Here is a 10,676-nt window from a genome sequence, read left to right as displayed (position 1 = left end):
TTACTGGAAGAGGGCAGTTCGGGCCAAAAAGGAGCTGAACCATGGAACTATTTTTAAATACTTAAAAAATTAAAGAGAATTAAGAAAAAAAAAGTCGAAGATACACAGAAACAAAGGAATCCAAGTGGTTAGGAGACTGATGGCATAACAACACAGAGATGAGGATTGTCGGTAGGTTTTGATCCCTATACTCTGGCTAATGGGATATGGTGTAAGGGAAAAAAAGCTTGCAGGAGGCCTATGCATATGGGCTATAGTGAACAGTAATATTAATGTCATCATGCTGAAACTCTGTATGTCATGTTGTAAGGCACAGCAAATGAGTGTGGGGAGACCTCAGGCTCTCGAGGTTAGAGGAGAGCGGTGACATGGAATGGAGAAATGCTATGCTCCTGATTTAGAACTGGGGAGATCAGTGTGAGTTCATGATTTCCCAGCTCTATCCATTGTCAGAGATAAAGCAAGACATCAGTTAAAGCTGTGAAAGCAGATTTTATTCAAGAACTACTGCATTAGAGACAAGATCTGAGTTCCGTTCTGATTTGCACAGAGGAACTGGTGTTTTAAAGTGAGAATGCAGCAGTTGGGAGGGGACAGAGGGGTACTCAGTGAGGAATTACAAAGGATTGGTCAGTGTCAGTGTGACTCAGGCCAGCTGTGCCTGCCGGCTGGCAGTGATAAAACTCAGGATTCTTCCTCCTGCAGAGACTGGGAGACAGAGGCCCTATCCTTTCTGCTGACTGCCTTCCAAAAGCATGACTTTCAGGGCCCCAAGAAAGGCATTCCTGAGTTGTAGGAGGTGCATGTACATCTCAAAGGGTCAGGGGAGGGATTCACAATGATAAGCCCTTTTTCATAAATGCCCTAAACTTGGGTGTTAGCTGGAATGAACAGAATTCTGGTGGTGTTGAACTTTCCAGACAGGCTTATGAGCGTGGGGGTTGGGATCCTCCTAGGACATAGTCTTATTCTACTTGAAGCCATTCTGGAGCTGAATGTCTCTTGGTGTAGAGGTTTGGATGAGGTTGTTATGTTCAGTTCCTACCATTGAAAGTGACTGGAAGCAGTGTCACTCCCAGACCAAAGGGCACGTGAGTCCTCAGATTGTGGTTTCTAAACACCATTCCCTTTAGAAGGAACATGTCTCCTTGGCTAAGTTGATTTCGGATTATAGACAGGGAAAGTACTATGTGTTTGGAACAGCTTGTCCAGAAAGCCAGAGAGTCTCAAAGACCAGTGAGTGGGACCAGCTATGTAATTTGCAGGGTCTGGTGCAAAATGAAAATGTAGGACCCTTGCTGAAAAATTATCGGGAATGTCAGACTAGCAATAGAGGAGCAGTGAAGCTCACAGGTGGCTTTCCTAAGAGCAAGGTCTTGTGCAACTACCCAGGTCACACACCTGTGATGCTGACCCTGATAATGGAAGATGTGTTAAAAAGTTCAGAGGAATCAGCTTGAAGGGGCTCTTGTTGGTTAATTTTGGGGCAATTTGAACACCAAAAAAAAAAAAGAAAAAAAAAAGAAAAAACAACCCAATAATAATGGCAGTGGGTTGTAAAACATGAAATCAGGAAAAGAAGCCATGAGTTTATAATGACACTAAAAAGATGTACATGCAAGGGAGGGAACATTTTATGAAGAATGGCTGCTAATAAATGTAGACAGAATGATAGAATTAAGGAAATTACCATTTTTTGCAGTCACCAACGTAATAATGATGCTGAAACCATTGGATTAAAGATTGTTGAGGAAAAGGATATGCACACAGTTGATGTCTTCCTTTATTTTCCTAGATGTTACTCATTAATTACAAAAGGGGAAAGATGTTTTCACAATAGAGAGACTGGTAGAAACCACCTTCACTAAGTGACCAAATTTGTGTGGCTGACAATGAGACAATATGTTATCGTGTGCCTCCTGACATGAAGCTGTGAAAAGTATACTGTGTTGTATTTTGCCCAAGACATTGAATATGAATCTGATTGTAAGGAAAAAATTAATCAAACAAGTAACTGGCCTGAACCCTTACAAAATGAAAGAAAGAAAGAAAGAAGAAGAAGAAGAAGAAGAAGAAGAAGAAGAAGAAGAAGAAGAAGAAAAGAAGCAGCAGCAGCACCCCCCCCCCTCAGAGCTATTCTGGATAAGAGGAAGATAACGAAACATGAGAACTAAGTGAATTGCATGACTTTTGATGACCTAGATGGAAAAGAAGCTATGGAAGACTTTTGGGGAATGACTCAGGAAACTGGGATTTTGGACTGCAGATAACACTATGCATCAGTGTTAAATTTCCTGGGTGTCATGATCATATAGGAGAATGTCTTTGTTTTTTGAAGATACATGCCAATAACTTTAGAGTGAAATATCCTGACATCTGCAATTTAGTTTCAAATGAAAGGGAGAGGGGGAAGGGAGGAGAGAGAGAGAGAGAAGAAGAGAGGGAGAGATTGAGAGAGAGAGAGAGAGAGAGAGAGAAGGAGATGGGAGAGGGACAGAGAGGACAAATGTAGCAAAAAGTTAACAATTGTTTGAATGTGGGCCAAGAGTATATAGCTATTGTACTATTTTTTTCACTTTTCTATAGGACAGACTTTTTTTATTTTTTAAAGATTTTGTTTATTCATTCATGAGAGAGAGAGAGAGAGAGAGAGAGAGAGACCCAGAGACATAGGCAGAGGGAGGAGAAGCAGGCTCCCTGCAGGGATCCCGATGTGGGACTCCATCCCAAAACTCTGGGATCTTGCCCTGAGCTGAAGGCAGATGCTCAACTGCTGAGCCACCCAGGTGTCCCTAGGACAGACATTTTAAAAAAAGATTTTATTTGTTTATGAGAGAGAGAGAGAGAGAGATCATGAGCAGGGAAAAAGGGCAAAGGGAGAAGCAGACTCCTCACAGAGCAGGGAACCTGGTGCAGGACTTGATCCCAGGACCCAGGGATCATCACCAGAGCTGAAGGCAGAGGCTTTACAAACTGAGCCACCCAGGTGCCCCTAGGACAGACATTTTAAAAAATAAACTAGGGAGAAAAGTTTTCCTAGCTAAAGTCACTATCAAGGAAGAACACAGCTCCTAGCACATCAAGGGCAGAAAGGCTCCCTAGGTTGATTGGCAGGACCCCTGGGGGCAGACACGCCACCAGGCCTGTCAACATAATTCTTGTGTGTGGCTGATCTGTGTGCCTGGCACAGTCAGTCATGGTGTGCAGAGCAGAACTGATAGACAGCAGTATAAGGGGGGCACCCGTCCCCAGTGTGGACTAATGAGAACCAAGGCTACCATTGGTAGACCAGCTAGCCGGGGGCTGAGGATCCTTCTGTGTTCAGGTGCCAGTGGAGGCTTGGGCAACTTTTTTGGGGTCTTATTTCAAAATTGGAGAAAATACACCTGTTCTACTTATGCAACAGACATTGAATAAGTTAATGTCTGAGACAGAAACATTCTTATTCCATAGATTTATTTTGTAGATTATCTCACTATATTTTATGGTTTTAAATTCTGGAAATATAGATTTTTTAAATGCATATGAGCTCTTACGGATGTTCTTGCTTTTTCATAGTCTTGTTATAATCTGTGTCCTATAAATACAGAATTCATGATCATCCTATTTCACACAATTACTATCAAAAAAGAAAAAAAAAGCAATGCATCTAAAATGGTAAAATCATCCCTGCTGCATTATTCTGAGTACTTCTGACAGGAGAGGATTTCCATTCTGAGTGGGCTTCCAACTATGTATTTCAAATTTGTTTTTCCTCTTCACTCCCTGTGTCATTTCAGGGATAAGTATTGTAGGACACATTCCTATCATGACATGACTTCTGGGTGAATCAGCCTAATGGGCAGCAGAGATACCCTGGAAGCTGCTCCCACACCAGGATGGCTAGCAATAACCATACACCCAACTGATTGTGAATCGTGTAGATCTATCCCACCAAGCTTTGGCATCCCTGACTCAACTTCTCCTTTTTTTCTTTTTTTTTTCTTTTTTCTTTTTATTTTAATTTGTGATAGTCACAGAGACAGAGAGGCAGAGACACAGGCAGAGGGAGAAGCAGGCTCCATGCACCGGAAGCCCACGTGGGATTCGATCCCGGGTCTCCAGGATCACGCCCTGGGCCAAAGGCAGGCGCCAAACCGCTGCGCCACCCAGGGATCCCTCCTTTTTTTTTTCTTAAAGATTTAATTTGTTTGAGAGAAAGAGAGGGCATGAGCAGTGGGCGGGGCAGAGGAAGAGGGAGAAGCAGACTCTTGGCTGAGCAGGGGGCCTGACGTAGGGCTTGATCCCAGGACCCTGAGATCATGACCTGAGCTGAAGGCAGATGCTTACCCGACTGAGCCACCCATGTGCCCCCTGATTCAACTTCCCCTTAGCTGGAGTCCAAAATTTCACAGCCATTCCAGTGGTATCTGCAAGGGGAAGTACGATGGAGAGAAAATCCAAGAGGAAAGAGACAATGATATAAACCAATTATAGTTAAAATATCTTACTTTAAAAAGGAAAAGGTAAGAGCAAGAGACAGAGAGTTTATCAGTGTTTGTTACATTAAATAGGAGGTAGAGGCATCTGTTGGGCAGTCAAAAATGTGAGTTTGAAGAAATGATGGATGGCAACGTAGAGGTGATGGAGTCTTTTCACAATCATCGTGACTGTGAGTGGATGAGCTCCCACCTAAAGAAGATGTGTAGGAGAAGAGATGTGAACCAGGAGCAGAATGGTGGATGATGTGTGTATTCTGTCGTGAGGTATAGGCGAGGGGACCGCTCGGGCCAAAGTCTTGGGCCAAAATGCTGATTGCAGCCAGGATAAGAGGGCTGTGAGGATGAGCACAGCCAAGTTGATTATTGGTTGATTTGGTTATTTTGATTTGGAGTATACTGCCCATCATTTGAATAATTGTCATGATCTGTGTTGCTATTTATTCTCTTTTTAAAATTTATTTATTTTCTCTTTAGCAAAGTTTATTTTACATCCCTTATTCAGAAGAGACAGTCTAGGGGCTCCCTGGGTGGCTCAGTGGTTAGGCGCCTGCCTTCAGCCTAGGGCATGATCCTGGATCCTGTGTCTCTCATGAATAAATAAATAAAATCTTTAAAAAAAAATAAAGAAGAAGGGACAGTCTAATAGTGTCTCTCAAATATGATGACAAAAGTATCATTTGACAGTTTTTTCTTTTTCTTTTTTTTAAAGATTTTATTTATTTATTCATGAGAGACACAGAGAGAGATAGAGAGAGAGGCAGAGACACAGGCAGAGGGAGAAGCAGGCTCCATGCAGGGAGCCCGACATGGGACTTGATCCTGGGTCTCCGGGATCATGCCCTGGACTGAAGGTGGCGCTAAACCGCTGAACCACCCAGGCTGCCCTGACAAAGTTTTTTCATTGGTTGTTCACCACACACATTAATGATGTGTGGTAAGTTGGTGTGTGTTCTCATCATGAGATCCTTACCCTGCATGGCTCACAGTGTGAATATGGACCTGGATTCTGGGATGCATACTTGTGAGTTCTCTGTGCTTATGCCATCATGAGTATTTTTTTTTAAGATTTATTTATTTATTCACGAGAGACACAGAGAGAGAGGCAGAGACACAGGCAGAGGGAGAAGCAGGCTCCCTGCAGGGAGCCTGATGCAGGACTTGATCCCAGGACCCCAGGATCACAACCTGAGCCAAAGGCAGACGCTCAATCACTGAGCCACCCAGGTGTCTGCCATCATGTGTATTTTGATGACTCAGTTCTCCCACCATTTTTCTACCATCAAACTTCTACAGTACTTCATCTTGATAGCCTGGCTTCAAATGGCCTGCAAATAATCATATAAAGAAGAACCAAAGGTATATATAGTTAACAAAAATTGGGGGTGGAAGGAAGCACGGAAAGGGGAAGAAAGGAGAGATCTACTAATTCAACATTGCTCAAAAAAGGTGTCCATACTGTCAAAGGGATGCATATGCCAATTTTTCCATGTCAAAGGCTTTTTGGGAAGCAGGGTGATGTGGTGCAAGGGGCATATGGTTTGGGAGTGAGACAACTCTGACTTTGATTGATGATCTCACTAACTTTGATGCTGGGAAATTATTTAATTACTTGGTTTTCTCAACTGTAGAGTAGCGTTACAATGATCAAAAGAGATCTCGTAGGGACGCCTGAGTGGCTCAGTTGGTTAAACAACTGACTTTGGTTTCAGCTTGGGTCATGACCTTGGGGGTCATGGGATTGAGTCCTGCGTTGGGCTCCAGTCGTAGCTCAGAGGCTGCTTGAGATTCCCTCTCCCTCTTCTTGTGCCCTTCCCCCCTGCTGAAGTGCACACACTCTCATTCTCTCTAAAATAAATCAATAAATCTTTAAAAATAAAAATAAACAAATGAGGTCTTGCAGCTGAAATGCCTAAAGTTGTGCTTGCTACACAGTTGGTGTTCACTAATAGTAATTATTATTAGTTTTAGACATTGAGCCGCACTAGAATAAATGTGGAAATCAAAATGGTGACAGATTAGGTAAGTAAGGCTCAGAGGTAGGATAGGTTTGACCATAGAGAGGGCTGCGTCGAATCAGACCAACTAAGCAAAGAGTGGGTGTTGGCAGCTAGGGCTACACAGACTTTATATATCCAGATTATTGCCCATTCTGGTGTTTGCCCTGCAATGTAACGTCCTGCTATATTTGTATCAGGATAGTTGCACTTGTTCCAAACCGTCCAAAAACCCAGCATTAATCACAGTTTTTTGGATAAGCTTATTATTAGTTTGGGAAAATCTTTGGTACATAGTCCATTCCTTCGATTAAAATGAGTATTTCTTTTGTCTTTGAGGATTTTAATACTTTTGGTTCTCTTTGGAGCTTCTCTTCTTAGTTCTTCTTAAAAAGGCTAATTTCTATTCTTTATTGTTGTTGTTAGAGAATTCAGTCCTAATCATGTAGTAGCAAAGGTTCAGTTCAAGCAGACCTGGCTTCCACCTGGCCGTTGCTTAGCTATTGTTTGATCTTTTTGAGCACTGATTTCCTAACCTGGCAGATTAGGAATAATAATGCCCACCTCCTCTGGAATGGTATGTGGATTAAATGATATGATGTCTCAAAAGCTCTGGGCTCATGATCAGCTGTATCAGTGATCTTAGTACTATTATTTACATTTTCCCAACTCCTCGCGTCCCAATTAAAGAGCTCTTTGCAAGATAAGCAGTTCTTTGAGATATATATATATATATATTTATATTTTATAAACAGAAAATTTTATATATATAACATTTGTAAGTAATCTCAATACCCAATGTGGGGTTCAAACAACTCTAAGATCAAGAGTCACACAATCTACTAACTGAGCCAGCCAGGTACCCCCCCCCCACCAAATATTTCATTCATGTCGGGAAAATATCAAAAACTATAGTACCAGGCTGAGTCTTAGCACATTTAAGAAAATCAGAGAGGAGTTTAATTTAATTTTATTTTTTATTTAAAAAAAAATATATATATATTTAGTTAGTTGACAGAGAGAGAGCATGAGTGGGGTCAGGGGAGAGGGAGAGGCAGGCTCCCTGCTGAGCAGGGAGTCTGATGTAGGCCTTGACCTCAGGATCGAAACACTGGGCTGAAGGCAGATGATTAACCTAGTGAGCACCCATGAGCCCCCAGAGATTGTAAGCTTACTTTGTGCAAGATGAAGAGATAGTAGAATTCCTAGGCAAGGGGGAAAAAATCTGCCATTAATCTAAATATGTGATTATCACCAGAATTTCCTTCCTCCTGAGGAATACGGCTAAAACACTAATGATTCTTACAGATTATCCACAAACACATTTCCTAAGAGGCAGTAGGGTGCAGGAGAGTCGCTAAGGAGCCATACATTCTAAGTAAGTCACTGCCTCCACCTTGCTTCTGTTTCCTCAGCATCGAATGAGGTGATTATCCTTAGTTGGGGCGGGGAGGGTGGTTGGGAATAGGCTGTCACTGGTAGCCATTGGACATGTTCTGTATATGGTAGCCATCTTCCAAGATGGCCTGTGTGATCTCTGCTTCCAATAGTCACACTGCTTTGTGGTACATCCCATGGTGCAGCAAGGTTGGTCTTTGTGACCAATTGGATGCCACAGAAGTGAAGGTCAGCCACTTCCAAGATAAGCTTAGAAAATGTGCTGCAGCTTCCCTCTTGGGCTCTCTCACCACTTGCTCTGTCAAAAGCCTCATTGTGAGCAGCCCTGTGGAAATGCCTGCTGCAAACCAGCCACGTGAGTGACCTCGGAAGCAGGCTCTCCATATCCAATGAAGTCTGATGACTGCAGCCCCAGCTGACACCTGGAGTGCAGGCTTAAGAAGACCTTGAGCCTGAACCACCCAGCTAAGCTGCTCCCGGATCCCTGACCTACAGAAACCGAGGGGACAAAAGGTCATTGTTTTAAGACTCTAAAGTTTAAAGTGTACAGCAATAGGCAACTAATACGGGATGCTGTTGGCTTCTTTGAAGCGGAGTCAAGGCTGCTAGATGTCTGCAGTCTGTGGAACAGTCCTGCTCAGTGAAGACTTGTCCTACCTTCTCGTAGATTGAATGTTTGTGTCCTCCACAAAATTCATACTTGAAACCTAATCCTCAAGGTGATGGGATTTGGAGGTGAGGACTTTGTGAAGTGATTGGGTCATGAAGGTGGGGGGAACCGTCAGGAATGGGAGCCCAGGGAGCTCCCTCGCCCCTTCTGCCATATGAGGGCACAGCAAGAAGACAGCTGTCCATGAACCAGGAAGTGGGCCTTTACAGGCCCCTGCATCTGCCACTGTCTTCGTCTTAGACTTCCCAGACTCCAGAACTGCAAGAAAGAGATGTTTATCATTTTAGTCACACAGTTCATGGTATTTTTATTGTAGCCATCTGAAAGGACTCAAATACACCCCAGTGTGGAACTTAGGCCTTTCCCCACACTGGCACGATCTCCCTCCGGGTTTGAAATGTGTGATTGTATCCATTCCTTTGCTCAAAGCACAGCAGACCCTTGTGCATTGGCCCAGCCACATTTTTTACCTTTGCAGGTCTTTGCCAGATGTAACACATGGTAACAGAGTAGGCCTCGTTCATTATCAACCAACAAAAGCTTGGAATTATGTCTCCAAAGTCCAAAAATGTACAAGCCATGAAGATAAAGAGTAATGAATGTGATGAGGCAAAACTGAAAGTTTTGATGTATGTATGAAGATAAGACAACACAAATAAACAGCACAAATGATAAATAAGACCTGAAGATAAGAGAGATGGAAACAATCAAGGGAAAAAAAAAGATGAGGAAAGAACATTTTTAAAGATTTGGTTGATTGCTTCTTGACCATCACCTTAAGAGAATGTAAAATTGTGTAGTTTGGGTTGTTTGAGAACCCGAATTCCCAAGATGCCCTTTTGCCTGGAGTTTGTTACAAATAACACTTATTCAAGAGAGTAAGACATTGTTTTGTTCCCCCTCACAATCCACAAACACCTCACTCAGGACAGGAAATGTACATTCAGTGAAGGGCTATGTCAAAAACACAATTCATAAGAAAATGGGTAAACTTTACTTTTTTTTTCTTTTGTATGGAATTAAATTGTTGGAAGGAAGCCAAGGAAGTGACACATTTCACCTCCTGTTTCTGGCTGAACAGTCCTTAAACCAGCAGTGGTTGTTCATCAAATCGTTTTGGGTCTTAGGTATTGTGGGTTAATTAATTTATTGCCCAGTCAACAAATTTTAACTTTTTCACATTTCCATAAGGAAACGAGATACAGTGTCTGTATATAGGTTGTAATCTAGTCTACTTTTTATTAAAACTGGGGGGGGGGGCGGGGAATATCCTTTGCATCATCTACATGAACAGTAGTTTGTCTCCTAGTATGCACAGGGTTGTGTTGATTTTTGATCTTTATTTAAGTAACTACTCTTCAACTCAGTCACAGCAGAGAATAAATCCTATTTCTTGCATGTTTTTCTGAATGTAGTTGACTGCTCACTACCTGTCAGAGTCTTAGCTTCCTCATCTGTAAAATATAAGCATTTACTGTAAAAGTCACATGTATACTTTATAGACTCGATACTATGTACACATGTATAGAGATGAAAGTTTTTGTGAATAGTAAAGTGATAGGAAAATGCTAACTACTTTGTTTTCCAATTCATTTTATGAGAGTTGAATATTTTTTTCTCCCTAAGTCTAGGACAGTATAAGTTTGTGCATATAAGAAAGCATGTCAAACCTGAGTCAGGAGAGTGGAAAGTACAAACAGCCAGTTGGATATGTGGCTCTTAGACTCAGGTCAGAGTTCTAAGCTGGGCAGTAACCCCCCTGTCTGTGGTGGGAGGAGTTAAAGGTACACCTTGGGTCCCATAAGGAGCAGAGTGTATAGAACCCAAAGAGGTAAGAATCACCAAAGACCAGGGACTGAACCCAAGGTAATACTAGCTGTTTAAGGCAGAGGTCTTTAACGGGGATAAAGCACTCCCTGTGAAGACTTTCAAAGAGGGTAACGTGTACATAAGTGTTTTAAGGGAGTCCATTTCTAGATTCTCAGCTTCAATTTCTAATCTTTCCTCAGTTGCTCTGTTTCTGAGCTGACCTGTGATGGGATGGAGGAGGGAGTTCAGTATCTCCTCTCTCATCCTTTCATGCTTGCCTTTCTTCTCATTTCCAAAAGAGAGGCACACCCATCATAGCACCAG

This window comes from Nyctereutes procyonoides, unplaced genomic scaffold (genome assembly GCF_905146905.1).
Source record: "Nyctereutes procyonoides isolate TBG_1078 unplaced genomic scaffold, NYPRO_anot_genome, whole genome shotgun sequence".
Lineage (NCBI taxonomy): Eukaryota > Metazoa > Chordata > Mammalia > Carnivora > Canidae > Nyctereutes > Nyctereutes procyonoides.
The sequence above is the reverse complement of the archived record's forward strand: the minus strand, read 5'-3'. Positions refer to the sequence as shown.